Source organism: Plecotus auritus (genome assembly GCF_963455305.1).
Source record: "Plecotus auritus genome assembly, chromosome: 1".
Lineage (NCBI taxonomy): Eukaryota > Metazoa > Chordata > Mammalia > Chiroptera > Vespertilionidae > Plecotus > Plecotus auritus.
Window position 1 is genome coordinate 205,828,594 of NC_137770.1, and position 15,497 is coordinate 205,844,090.

The 15,497-nt window shown below is 38.9% G+C and overlaps 1 pseudogene across 1 annotated transcript in view; it reads left to right on the forward strand.

Moving 5' to 3' along the window:
- The first annotated feature begins 1,252 nt into the window (after positions 1 to 1,252).
- LOC308242053 (synaptonemal complex protein 3-like) overlaps positions 1,253 to 15,497 on the forward strand; it is a 42,663-nt pseudogene continuing 28,418 nt past the window's right edge. The window contains exon 1 of the transcript in view: positions 1,253 to 1,356. The product of the transcript in view is annotated as a synaptonemal complex protein 3-like (transcript). The remainder of the gene's footprint in view (positions 1,357 to 15,497) is intronic.

Genomic DNA, 15,497 nt, shown 5'->3' on the forward strand with positions numbered 1-15,497 from the left:
CAGAATATTTGTTTCTTATGCAAGTTAAAGTTTCAGAATCAATGGCATAAAAAAAAAATCAATGACCTAAGGAAAAAGTTCAAATTTCTTAATAATTGTTTTACTGGACCGGCCTTATTTAGCCTTGCCTGTGCCTCTAGTATTCCCCTTGTCAATCCATACATGTATGCTCTACTAGAGCCAATTCCTATGTATTGCAGTCTCTCATACTTTGTTTTTATACGTATGTCCTTTCCCTATCACCCCACATACTAATTTGTTAAACTCTACTTTAATACTAATGCTTGTCTCAAATGTTTATATGAGACCTTCTATTATAACACTCACTTCTTTTTCTACATATTCATTCCCTTTGACTTTTAGATGATTAATAATTAAAGTACAGGAAACCTGCTTTTTAAAAAATATATTTTTATTGATTTCAGAGAGAAAGAGAGAGGGAGAGAGAGATAGAAACACCAATGATGAGAGAGAATCATTGATCAGCTGCCTCCTGCAAGCCTGATGGTGGAGATTGAGCCCGCAACCCAAGGATATACCCTGACCAGGAATCAAACTGTGACCTCCTAGTTCATTGGTCAATACTCAACCACTGAGCCATGCCAGCTGGGCAGAAAACTGCTTTTGTATCTTTGTATACCAACAGTCATGGACAGTACATGACATGTAAATATTCTTTAAAACTGAAATTGGAATAAAATACACTAAACATTTCCCCAATTTTGACAGGATTTATTTTGAACATATGCTGAGTGGTCAGATTATTATGATCTCTGAACTCATAGTAATCTGGCCACTCAGTGTGTGTGTGTGTGTATATATATATATATATATATATTAGAGGCCTGGTGCATGAATTCATGCATGGGTGGGGTCTGGCCAGCCTGGCCAGGGGGAGGGGACATGGGCGGTTGGTCGGCCTGCCTGCTGGTCGAACTCCTGGTCAAGGGGACAATTTGCATATTAGCCTTTTATTATATAGGATATACACTGAGTGGCCAGATTGTTATGCGTTCAGAGATCATAATAATCTGGCCACTAAGTGTATACTCTGTTTCCCTTATAATATGCATTTAGCAAATGCTGAGTTTAATGATATGATGTAACCACAAAAATTTTCTAAGTTGTGAAGAATTTTCCATTATTAGTGCTATTTTCCATTATTTTTATCTCTGAGAAATGCGTAGGTTAGTCTTAATGATAAAATTGAATAAGGAGTTTGGTTTAGGACACTATAGAAAAATCTGTGATCATGTCACCAGACTGGTTCTGTGCTGGGGACTGGCCCTATTCCAGCATGGTCTGGGACCTCCAGGCTCTTGATTCACACAGGAAAAAATTCAAGAACAAGTACAAGTAAGTGGAAAGCAAGTTTTAATCAGGTAGAGACAAAGAGGCTAGGATGTATGTTCCTGGAGATAGGACCAAAGGTTTAGCCGCCTGCTGTGTTCCTGGTTGCAAGTCTCACAGGGTGCTGCTGTGAAAGAAGTGAAAGTACACATCTGATTGGATGCAGATAAATCACAAGTGAGTTGCCTGTGTGATAGTCCATTCCTGGGATTTTATGTGTTTCCAAGGGAGTGTTATTACCAAAATTTATGGCACCAAATTCTGAATTCACCTTCTGGTTCTGAGGGGGTCCTGTTCTTAATATGATCATTTCTGGAATTGTCATAGCATTTGTCTCCCTAGGCCACCCTTCTACTTGTGGTGTCAGTTTTCATTATAATGTTAGTACAATGAGCTTTGGCATGGTTTCTGGTCAATTTTCCTCCAACTTGGATTGATCTGTTTTGAGCCATTCCTTGTTGTAGCTGACTTCTGCAATCCCCTCAGGAGTTCCCTGCATTGAACTGTTTCCCTTTGATCATGCATGAGGTAGGGGCTCTGATGAGAGGACCTAGTGGCTTATCCTATATAATAAAAGCCTAATATGCAAATCAAATGAACCACAGAACGGCCGAATGACCGATCACTATGATGCACACTGACCACCAGGGGGCAGATGCTCAATGCAGGAGCTGCCCCCAGCCCACAGGCCCCAGGCCAGCCAAGGCGGATGCCAGCTGGGTGGGGGGGGGGGGGGGAGGAGCGGGGAAAGGGGATCGCCTCACCTGTCACCCCACAGAGGGAAGCGACCAGTCGGCGGCAGCAGGGGGCGGGACCAGCGAGCACAGTGCCAGGCCAACCAAGGCAGATGTCAGTGGGGATGCCCCTGATTGTCCTGCCAGTTGCCCCCACCCCCCAAATTAGCCCTGATCATCGGCCAGGCCTAGGGACCATACCCATGCATGAATTTTGTGGACCAGGCCTCTAGCTAGCCTATAATATCCACTCCTGTTTCCTCATTCCAGTCGTTGGAAGTTTTCCCTAACTTCTTTCTATCCTGCTTCAGTCTGAGAATTTGAAAAGAGAACAAATGAGACTAAGAAGCAATAAGAGTTTGAAGAACAAAGAGAAAAAGAAAAACAGGAAACAATTCTATAGTAGAGAGATAAAAAAAAATAAGTATTTTAGGGTTTCTTTGGATATATTCCCAGAAGTGGAATCTATCATAAGGCATTTCCATTTTATTTTTTTATTTTTTGAGGCAACTCCATACTGTTTTCTACAGTGTCTGTGCCAATCAGCATTCCCATCAACAGTGCATGAGGATTCCCTTTTCTCTACAACCTTGCCAAAACTTGTTGTTTGTTGATTTACTGATGATAGCCATTCTGACAGATATGAGGTGATATCTCATGGTGGTTTTAATTTGTATTTTTCTGATGATTAGAGACTTTGAGCATCCATTCATATGTCTAAATAGTAATTTGAAATAATATCTTAACTCCTATGTTCACTCCAACATTATTTACAATAGCCAAGATTTGGAAGCAGCCCAAGTGCCCATCAGTAGATAAGTGGATAAAAAAGCTGTGGTACATTTACACAGTGGAATACTATTCAGTCTTAAAAAAGAAGGAAATCTTATCTTTTCAACAGCATGGATGGACCTGGAAAGTATTAAGTGAAATAAGCCACTCAGAGAAAGACAAGAACCATATAACCTATACTAATAAAAGGGTAATATGCTAATTAGACTGGATAGATCTAAGTCATGGTGGCAGGGGCCAAGGCAGAGGCAGTTAGGGGTGATCAGGCCAACAAGGGAGAGCAGTTAAGGGTGATCAGGTTGACAGGGGAGAGTGATTAGGGGCAATCAGGCAAGTAGTCAGAGCGGTTAGGGGCAATGAGGCAGGCAGAGGAGAGCGGTTAGGGGTGATCAGGCAGGCAGGGGAGAGTGGTTAGGGGCATCAGGCAGGCAGACAGAGGAGGTTAGGGGCAATCAGGCAGGCAGGCAGAGGGGTTAGGAGCCAGTGGTCCTGGATTGTGAGAGGGATGTCCAACTGACAGGGATCAGGCCTAAACAGGCAGTCGGACATCCCCCAAGGGGTCCCGGATTGGAGAGGGTGCAGGCCAGGCTGAGGAACCGCTCCATGCACGAATTTCATGCACCAGGCCTCTAGTCTATAATAATAAAAGCATAATATGCTAATTAGACCGGATGTCCTTCCAGATGAAGCTGGGGCTGTGAGGGAAGCCTGGGTGCCGGGTGCCTGCTGACAGCCTGAACAAAGTCTGGATCTCAGGTGCCTGAGGGAAGCCAGTGCTGGCAGCCAGGGGAAGGAAGGCCTACTCTTGCATAAATTTCGTGCATCAGGCCTCTAGTTTCAAATATATGAGGAGTCCAATGAACAAGACAGACACATGGATACAGAGAACAGACAGACAGCTATCAGAGGAAAGGGATGAAAGTGGGAGTGGAGGGAGGTAGAAGGGGATAAAGATGGTAAAATGTTGATGGAAGGAGACTTGAATTGGGGTGGTGAACACACAATGCAATATACAGATGATTTTTTGTAGAATTATATACCTAAAACTTATATACTTTTATTAACCAACGTCACCCCAACAAATTCAATAAAAATGAGTATATTCAAGCTGGAAAACAATAGAATCTATAAAAAGATATAAACTATCTCTATCCTCATGAATCCCGTGAAATGTGAATTCTGTGCTGATTGTAAGGGAATTGCCAAGTTAGAGGAGTTAGAGACATTAATTTACTAACTTTTATACCATGTGAGAAAAGGCCCACTCAGTTACATAATTCACATTTTTTACTGTATCATCTGGTTTACAGATGGTCTGTCTATGGCCTACACCAGAATGTGTTCTATTTAGAGAAGTAAAAAACCAGAAGTAGACATTTATAATTAAGATCTTTGCCCCAAATTTAAGTTAGTGCAGAAAAAGTAATTTATATGTTCAATAAGAATATAAAGATAGAATGATTTTTCCATTTCTCACTAGTTTTCCATTTTATACTCCCCAGTAAATGGGAATTTTCCTATCACATTTAAAAATATTTTTATTGATTTTAGAGAGAGAAGAAGGGAGAGGGAAAGAGAAATATCAATGAGAGGGTGAAACATCGAGTAGCTGAATCCCGCATACCCATTTCTGGGGATTGAGCCTATGACCCAGCATGCGTCCTGCCCCAGAATTGAACCAACAGCATCTGGATGCATGGGACAATGCTCAACCAACTGAGCCACACAGGCCAGGGATCCTATCACAATTTATGCTGATATTAGATTGATTTAAACAAGGTTAAACCCATTTCTACTCTCAGTGAATCACACATAATTCTCATAATTAATTTCTATAGGATTTCTATATGAATATCTGTGGGCAGAATTTAACCCGTTTTATCATCTTTTTTTTTATGGTTGAGTTTAAAGTTTACCAATAACTTCAGTGAAGGGCGAGATTAAAAACATCTTGTGTATATTTAGATTGAGCTTATGATGCAAAACCATTTCTTTGGTTTAATCTAATGCATGATAGGTGCTATTTAAATATAAAAATTCCTTAGGCATAAATATTCTACTAAAAGAGTGCAGGAGGTTATAGTGTTTCGAAATGGCTGGTGGAGCATAAAATATTTAAATCCATTCATTTTGATTTCAATATTCAGTTTATATATGTGACTTTAAAAGACAAGATGAACCAAAATGGCAATTCTTAGGTGACAGGTCAAAATGAAAGCAGTATCCATTGGCTCTATATGAAATATGCTGGCTAAATGTTGTAGTGACCACTAAAACAAGCAGGATATATGATATATTAAGGATGACCCCTGAAGTCAGTACAGAGAACTAATATGCATTGTGTTAGGTGATCACCCAGATTCATTTCCAAATGACCAAACAAACTGAAAAATGTTTTGGTGGAAGCATGACACATTCCACTTTGGCATCTCTTTATATTGGAATGAAGACATACCTTTTTAGGAGCTTAGGATTTTCCAGAGAACTAAATTTTGTGTAATAAATTATCATCACTTAAAAATACATAAATTATATAATTAAGAAGTCTTAATAGCAAAAATAATCATTAGTATTTACTGATTAGTGCCCTCAAGAATATCTACAAGTAGGCATGGAGATCAATAAGAGCTTTTAATAAGAGCCTGCCATTAAAACTCCTAAAAATATTTTCCCTCTTGGTGCAATTGGTGCACGATGAAGTGCGCAGATGATGTTTTATTGAATTGTACACTTGAAACCTGTATGGTTTAACAAACCAATGTCACCCCAATAAATTCAATAAAAATGATATTCTCCCTCTTAATATTTTTACTTAAGGTTTATTACCTCTTACATACCAACCTCATACTGGGTACATCCTTAGTTTTTCTTTCCTTTAATTCTTACGGGTTCAGAGTATGGATTATCGTTTTCCAACATGAATTTCTATTAAAAATTCCATAAGGTCCTTCTACATAGCAACTCAATCTAATCATTCTAACAATAACAACAAATGTTACTAAATGTCTACTGAATACTGAGCAATGTGTCAGATGTTTTATGATAACTACTCCGAATTCTTATAATAACTGAAAAAAATAAGTATTTTTCACATTTGAAAAAGCCAGGCTCAAAAAGTTTGAATAGCCCTAGCCACTTTGGCTCAGTGGATAGATCATCAGCTCATGGACTGAAGGGTCCTAGGTTTGAATCTGGTCAAAGGCACATACCTTTGTTGCATGCTGGATACCCAGCCCTGGTCTGGACACATGTGGGAGGCAACCAATTGATGTGTCTTTCTCACATCCATGTTTCTCTGTCTCTCTGTCTCTCCCGCTCCCTTCCACTCTCTAAAAATCAATGCAAAAATATCCTCTGGTGAGGATTTTTTAAAAAGTTTGAATAACTAGCATTTGAATTTATAAATTAAGCACAGTCCTCATAGCAGATATAGGTATATTTAAAAGAGAAATAATGTAGTAGTGTGAACTAGGAGAATGAGAAAGGGAAACTTGGGGCCAGAGCAGGGAGAAAAGAAGGATTTACAGTGAAAGGAGGATTAGAAGAATAATGGAAAGTTTTATGAGCTCCTTTAAGTAATTTGAGAACTTTCAAAACTTGCTGTGTGATCTTGTGGCCATGTCATCATTTGGAAGCTACAAGAGAAGGAAACCAAAGCCTCCCACAGATGCTGTGAGAACTAATTAGATAATCTTAGCTACGTACACCGAGCTCCTTAGAGAAAGGTCTTAGGATGCAACATATTAAAAACAAGTGCACTGAGGCTCTTCTGGTCCCTAACATGATTGATGGGAATATAGAATATCTCACATATGCAAAGGAAAGCAGGTAGAGAGCCACTAGAAAAACTGAATCGAATATAAACAGCATTTTCTTTTAGGGACAGTCTATATTTGCAGTTAGACCCAGAAATCTCACTGATAAAACACAGAAAAGGAAAATGGAAAATCAGTTCTTGGGAACTAATTCAGCCAGCAAGGTTAAGAGCAGAAGACCTAAAGTACAGTATACAGGGAGTGAAGAAAGAAACTGAAAGCAAAGACCTGCTAGCCAATGGGAAGCTGAGCCTTCAGCTCATGGAGCTTAGTGTTCAGCTCTCAGTGGTGCCCAGGAGGAGGACTTAGTTTTCTCTTTTTACTGGCATTGAAGGGAAAGGATTTTTAAACTAAAAGATCCTAGGAAAGTGGAATTGGGTAAGGGGTGTGTGTGCTGTTTATCTTCAGAAGTGGGGCAGTAATCAACATTTTCAGGAAGAGAAACATGTACTCAAATTGCACAGGTTGGAAAGATATATAAAAAAACACTTGCTTCAACATGGGTGAGTTTTATTTTTATGACTAAACTAGAGGCCCGGTACACGAAATTCGTGCACGGTGTGTGTGTGTGTGTGTGTGTGTGTGTGTCCCTCAGCCCAGCCTGCACCCTCTCCAATATGGGACCCCTCGAGGATGCCCATTTAGGCCCGATTCCAGTAGGATCGGGCCTAAACGGGCAGTCGGACATCCCTCTCACAATCCAGGACTTCTGGCTCCCAACTGCTCGCCTGCCTGCCTTCCTGATTGCCCCTAACCACTTCTGCCTGCCAGCCTGATCACCCCCTAACCACTCCCCTGCCAGCCTGGTCACCCCTAACTGCCCTCCCTTGCAGGCCTGGTCCCCCCCAACTGCCCTCCATTGCTGGCCATCTTGTGGTGGCCATATTGTGTCCACATGGGGGCAGCCATCTTGTGTGTTGGAGTGATGGTCAATTTGCATATTTCTCTTTTATTAGATAGGATTGCCTAAAGCTGTTAATATACAGGAGTGGGTAAAGGTGGATTTACAGTTGTTCATATGGTAAAATAACTAATACACAATAATATAAGAATAAACTCTGTGTTTAATGTACTCACAACAGTAAACCTCCTTTTGCCACCCCACAATATATATATTGTGTGTATTCATATGTATATATATGTACATATGATAAAATATATATATGACACACATGATAGATTGGTACTGAAATAAATCAGCTCCATAATACTACCCTATTCCTCATATAATTTTTATCAATTGTATATAGACTAGGGTTGCCATATTCAACAAATAAGAATATAGGACATCTTATGTCTGAAATATTGCATGGGTCATGCTTGTAGTGAGAAATTATTTGATGTTTATCTGAAATTCAAATTTAGCTGGCACCCTGTGGTACCTGACACCCTTAGAGCCTTGGCATGAATGTTAGGGAGCAGCATTTCTTAGTGTTTACACAAAAAGAAAGAAATGAAACTTTAGGGGAAAAAGATGTTTATTTATTTGTAAATAACATAAATGCTCCTTAAGAAGCAGAGATGCAAAAGAGGCCTTGTTTTTAACTAAATTGTTAACTGAAATTAGCTCAGATCCTCAGGTATAAAGTCTGATAATTAATGAGAAATATTTCTCAGAGTCTGATTGGAACACACAGTATTTTCTCTTTAAAAACGAATGATCTCCCTGATAGTTTAATCTCACATTAAATAAATATGAAATCACAAATCACACATAACTTGGAGTATAATGTTTATATATTTTTCTTATGTGTCGGAGACATTAACTTATTCTTATGCAGGGTCTGCTGGTAGGGGTTTGGTCATGCCTGGGCTGTGCGGAAAACTGGTGGACCCTTTAAGAAATGTTTAAATGTGTTTAGAGGAGCGAGGGGAATGAGGTAAAGCTTTATTCCACTGGAAATGCAGATATAACTGAGTATATTTGGAGGCATGTTTTTCTGAATTGAGCCAACTCTGTTGAATTCATCCCGGTACTGTAGAAAATTCACCCCAGGAGAATCAGAAAATAGTGAGATCTAGCTACAGAGCTCTCACGGGGTTTTGTGCAATGTTTGTTGGTTGTTACCTTGTGCAAACAGACTTGAGCCATTTCCAACAGTAAAAATTACTTGAATTATCGTTGAGGGAAAATTGTTAACCTTGAACAGTAAGAGGAACAGAAGGACCATAAGCACTCTCCCGGTTTTCCCATTCCCTCCCCTTTCCAGCTATGTGGAATGAAACAAGTCACGGACTAAATTCTGCCACTAATACAAACATCTATTAGTAAGCAGGTACACAAATAGCCAAACAAACTGTTCTGTAATCTCAACTATCTGTCCTTTTAGGTGTTCTGAGAGTGCCTAGAATGAAAGTTTCACTAGAGGCAGGTACATCAATATTCTACAGGCACAAAACACCTACACTTATAGGGAGAATCAGGCAACAGAATTCTCTTGATTGAACTGAATCCTAATTTAAGAGATTCATTCCAAAGAGCATTTGCCATCTCTTTTCACGTAAAAGACACTACTTATAGCCAATTTCTACATTTTGAATATCAGACTTTAAACCTATACGTTGTAACATCATTATGCTAATTTTAAAACCTGCTTGGTCAGAGATAAAGATTGCTGAAGCCTTTTATATTTCTTTCAGGAATGTGAGTTCCTAGTTCATTTAGGGTAGTTTAATTGTTAACCAATTACTGAACCAATATAAATGAAAAATATGTGGCACACATATGTCTATCATATTTTAAAGCAAATTTCTGCTGCTGTAATACAACTAGATCTTGCCCTTGACATGCTGTGGGCTAATTCAAAAGAGATGTGTCACTGAGATGTGCAAAATCACGGGCTCTGAATACCAAATCAATAACATAACACGAGGAGGATCATTTTCTGGCTTTCTTCAGACCAGTGCTCAGATTTGCCATTTTGTGGATCACTAGCAGACAACTATTCCACACAGAGGAGCAGAATAATGTCACTTACTATAATAAAGATAGGGCCTACAGATAGAGTGTAGCTGGTGGAGCAGCACAGAGCAGAGGCAGCACCTGAGAGGACTGGTGTGGGGCAGCACAGCATTGGTAGTGCCGGGTTGATCAACACCGGCTTTGTAGGATTTCTGCATACATAAGATCTATTCAATACTTCTTCAGATATAGAAAAAGTCCTACAAATTGACAAACAGAAGCTAAATGCCAGTCAAAGTTTGTTTCTGTTGCTGATGTAACCCCTTTTGAAGCCAAAGGCATATGATACCTTGAAAATTCTAATTATATTTACAAACAACTTTTGACCTGCTAGTAATTTACTGGATATTGACAGAGTCAGAATAGAAATTAGCAACTTTAAGTTATTTTCATGGTTTGTACATGAGAAGTATGCATATATTTTTGAATGCCATTTTCTCTTAAGGATCTTCAAAATGCTATAAATAAGATAAAATATTATTATTAATGTTCCAAACTTTGTATTCATGCAGATATCTCATGAAGCTCTGTTTCTACACATATATTAATAAAGTCAACAAGGGAAAATTTACAAATAAATTAAATACAATTATATCCCATATATTATTTTTAGATTTGTTTTATGTCCCTAGCAGGAACATATCCTTAAGTGCTTTTTTTATTTGAAAACATACAGCATAGTTACTTCTTTAAACAATATTTTGAAGAATTATTTCTAATTTGGTCATGTTTTTGTGTGTGTGTCTGTAAAACAGATCATATTACTATAATGTATGAATAACATTTAACAGAAAACAGGTTAAAACCTAACTGAAGAAGACTAGGTCTTAAAGTTCCCAAATCATCTCATTTTGAGATGACCTATACTTAAATTGTTTTATGTCTATTGACCTACACTTAAATTGTCTTATGTCTAGTCACAAAGTAGTGTCATGATGAGTTATTATATCTATAATAACATGTTGTTTAACAAAAAAAATGTATTGCATTAAAACAAAGAACTGCCCCCTGTTGCTCCCAATTACATGATTTGTATTAAACAGAAATTAGATTTTCTGGCAAATCTACACTTTACTATACAACAAGTCAACTTGACAAACAGTATCACAAAATGCTGAAGAAGTAGCTGTAATCAGAGTCTCCTCTATTCTTCTCTCCTAGGCAGAAATGAAATTCTAAAGATGAGTAGCTGACTATATTGTACACACACACACACACACACACACACACACACACACACACAACCTACTTTTGGCATCTGTACAGAAAACATTAACTTGGAACTAGTAGGAAGTTGTTCAATTTGAACCTAACTTGACCTGTTATAAAAGTGTTACTAATGAGATCATATACACTTAGACTGAAAGAAAAGGAAATCAGCAAAATAGATTAGTAAGACACTTTCATATTCTAACCAATTCTAATAAATCTAACATCTTTTAGGAAAAATGACATTTATTTCCCATATTATCAAAATAATGAGACAATGCATAAAATTCATTTTAGATGTAGCTATGAATTTTCATGATTTGCCCTGAGATTTATTTCATAACTTACAATATTGAAATCAGTCAACATGTATATATAGACATTGCTGAGGCTTTTTAAAAGACAAGGAAAAAATCATTCTAATATAAACCTGCTTTTGTAGAAAACCTGCCAAGTAATCAAAAATATTTTTAGATTTTGCTTTCATATTATTCAAAGATATACCTTCAGGGAATTATTCCGTAAGGTAATTTTTAAGCTGTCAAGCAGCATTCACTATTTTTTTTACATCATTGGCTAGAAATGGTTTAGAATGTTAAACACCTGCACTGCAGGTAGTGTTAATCAAAAGAATATCTCTTAATAGACCACATTACCTACTGGAGAAAAGAAGGCAAAGGAACTTTCAAGAGTGAGTGGTCTTTAGTGTTGCAATACCTGCAGTAAGAGAACTCCTAATTTCAGTTCTAATAGCAAGTTCTGTAGACTTTCAGTTGCCTTGTCCTATAGTCTCATGTATAACCTTGAATAAAGTGTGTGTAACTAAATATTCCATTTCTGGATATATAGATGTGAATTTCTGTGCACTAAGAAAATTTACTTTGGTAGAGATGTTATTTTTTTTTAATTAGAAAGAAAAAGGTAATTTATCCCAAGAACATCACTTACTTTTTTTCATTTATGGGATGGAAGTTCTTAGCCTCCATTTTCCTTCTTTTAAGAAGAGATTACTTTTCTTAACATTTTCATCTGAAGTGTCAGTCATAGATTTCTACTCTTTAAAAATAGTAACCATGTCACATGCCCTGTGGGATGTATATTGAAATATAGATAAAGAGTCTGTACAATGATAATCTTATTTTTAAAACAGCAGAACACTTATGTTCCATTGTGATACTGTGTGAATGTTATGTAAAGACAGTTCCTAGGAAGTCAGTAAAAAATTTTGGTATTGTATTTTGTTTTGCTAATTTGACTTTTCAGCATTTGGTCATCTATTAGCATATGTAAAAATTAGAATGTGGAATCCTTTGTGAAATTGTTATCCTTTTTTGGTATTTTTTCTTGTTGCTCTATCTGACATGAATCCAGTTCACACATATATTGAACCGCTAGTATGTGTCAGACTGGGGTTTAGTTTGGGGGCGGGGGGGTCACAAAATGAAGAAACCAAGCTAGGCTTCAGGGACCTCAAGGTTAAGCAGGAAAGACAGATGCATAATGTTTTGTCCAAAATACAAGAATCATGAGAAAAAATTCCTCTGGAAATACTTTTTTGGGGGTGTGGAACAGAATTTTCTTTAACATTCTTTTTAAAATAGCAAATCACTTGCTCTGTAGCCAGCTTGCCTCCAAACACTAAACACATTTACTGCAATCTAAAAACTTGTACATCAAGATTTTGATTACTTATCAGTTTATAGGCAGGCCCTCCTTTTATGATGCTTGTTTTCTAGCAGAAAACTGATGATTATTTTAGAGCATAACCATGATTAATTAGCTATTTATTTAATGGTTGTTATATTTGGGCAACAAAATATTAAAGTAATAGAGAAAGGCTTCCTGGTAACAAAAGATGAAAGTCACCAGTGTCATGGAGCATATGCTTTATTTGTAGATGTTGTTCATAGAGGCACTTTTAGTTATTTTATTTAATGAATTTTAAGTTAAAATATGCCAAGTATAAGTGTGCAGGTATAAATTTATACTTTCATATAGACTACATAAACTTGAAACTATAAAACCACTGTATATCGTCATAAAATGCTAATGATTTTCCACATTTATTTCAGATATATTTAAAAAATAAATAATTATTGACAGATTTCAAAATCTATGTAATCTATTCCTCTCATTTATCTTTTAAAAAATTATTTTTATTGATTTCAGAGAGGAAGGGAGAGGGAGAGAGAGATGGAAACTTCAATGATGAGAGAGAATCATTGAATGGCTGCCTCCTGCATGCCCCACACTGAGGATCAAGCCCACAACCTGAGCATGTGCCCTGACTGGGAATGGAACCATGACCTTCTGGTTCATAGGTCAACACTCAACCACTGAGCCACATCATCCAGGTTCATTTATCTTTTTAAATGTACTCAAGAGGTAATATCCACTGTCTGGAGTGTTGTGCTTATTATTTGCATGGTTTTGTCAAATTTTATCTATATGTTTCTAGAGTACTGCTTGACATTTTCTGTTAACATGTTTTATGAAAATATTGTATCTCTCTTATTATGACTCTACTAGAGGCCCGGTGCACGAAATTGTGCACAGGGGTGGGGGTGTTCCTCAGCTCGGCCTGCCTCCTCTCCAATCCGGGACCCCTTGTGAGATGTCTCACTGCCAGCCTAAACCGGCAGTCAGACATCCCTCTCACAATCTGGGACTGCTGGCTCCTAACTGCTTGCCTGCCTGCCGGCCTGATCGCCACCTAACCACTCCCCTGCCAGCCTGATGGCCCCCAACTGTCCTCTCCTGCCAGCCTGATCGCCCCTAAGTGCCTCTGCCTCGGCCTCCACCACTGTGGCTTTGTCTGGAAGGAAGTCAGATGTCCGGAAGATGTCCAGTCATCCGGTCTAATTAGCATATTACCCTTTTATTAGTATAGATGGTTACTGAGTATAATGCATAGTATAGATGCATTCTGGGGAACACAGGGAAGCTGCATTATGACTCAGAGACCAGGGACTCAACAGGAAGCTGGGATGTCCGGTCTCACTCAGCAGTGGATGGGCCTGGGATCATGGGCGAGGCCTGGACTGTGTTTAGGTCTGAGGAGCCTCCCTCCTCCAGGCACCACTTTCTCAGTGGCCTCCCGCACACACCCTGACCCAGGTTCAAACTCACAACCTTTCAATGTACAGGACGAAGCTCCAACCAACGGAGCCACCCGGCCAGGGCAGTTATTCTTGGCTTTTATTTGATTTTATTTTACTTTTTTTTCTTTTATTTTTTTACTCTTTTTATTAAATTTTAATTGTTAAAATGTTTACATAGGTCCCCTTTCCCCCCATTAATCTTTTCCAGCCTACTCCCACACCCCAGGCCCTCACCACCCCATTGTCTGTGTCCAGGGGTGATGCATATATGCACACAGGTCAATGGTTGATCTCTTCCCACCCACCCACCCTCCCCCACCTTCCCTCTGAGGTTCCACAGTCTGTTCATGCATCTGTGTCTCTGGATCTATTTTTGTTCATCAGTGTATTTGGATCATTAGGTGTTAAAAGTGCTCTGGTTGTGATCACTTGGGTTTTCTAAAGATGCAGTCATATCACGTACAAATCTTTTTTCTTTTTCCAAATGTACTTGTGGACTCATTGGGAATATAGATACCAGAAATAGAAGTCTGTGAATAAGTTGGGAATAGGATGAGTTTTCTTTCGTGACATTGTGTACATGATCCTGTGCTCCTGCCGTGTTGCGAACAGTGAGTACTGTGGCTGCTGGGAGGCTCTCATTGGCAACTCATCCACATCGAGCCATAGCCTCCCTCTCCACCAGCCACAGCTCCCAGGAGACACATGCAGCCCTCAGCAGAGGTGGGGGCACTTGGCCACCTCCCGCAGGCTTGCCCCCTGTCATCACCTGGTGGGGCCCATCTTCCACATATCACCCTCTTGTTCCTACTCCCAGGCCTTTCCATGCACTTCCTCTCACCCAACCCCCTTCCTCCTCCTGTCATGTCCGGAGCCCCAGGTGCTGACCCTGCAAAGTCTGTGACACTGCCTACTGGACTGTTTCATCTTATTCTTCCATGGTGTCCAGTGTTTCTTCTGCCTCGTTAACTTGGTTTGAATCTGAACAGAAATGGATCCATCTTCTATTCCATTTGTGTCCTTTCCACCCCTAAGTTAATGTTGTGTCCTTAGTATGTGGCTATGAGATGTCTCTGTGACTGAGCTGGGAAACCTTTCACATTTCTCTTTCCTTTTCTTTCATCTCAGGATAACTGAACTCTGCTGTTTGTGTGGGACCAAGGGCCCTGAGAATACAATGCTGAGCCCTCTGAACTAATTTTATTCTTTATTCTATTATTTGATCCCTGGGGTTGAATTAAACATGAAAACAGAAGAAAATATACCCTTAGATATACTATCTGAGTTATTACCTGGAGAATTCTGTGGGAGTTGACACTGAGGCATGAGACACATGTGTTTATTGGTCAGTTTCTTCAACTATGGAATGAAGGTTGAACCTGCCCCTCGGATCCTTAGAGGTTGGATATGATGCATCCAGAGGGATTAACTGGCGGCTGGGAGAGTAAGATCAGAGGTCAACAGACACTTGTTTCCTTTACCTAAACAGATTTAGAAAAACACAACTCCTTTTATCTTAACACCAGGAAGGGCT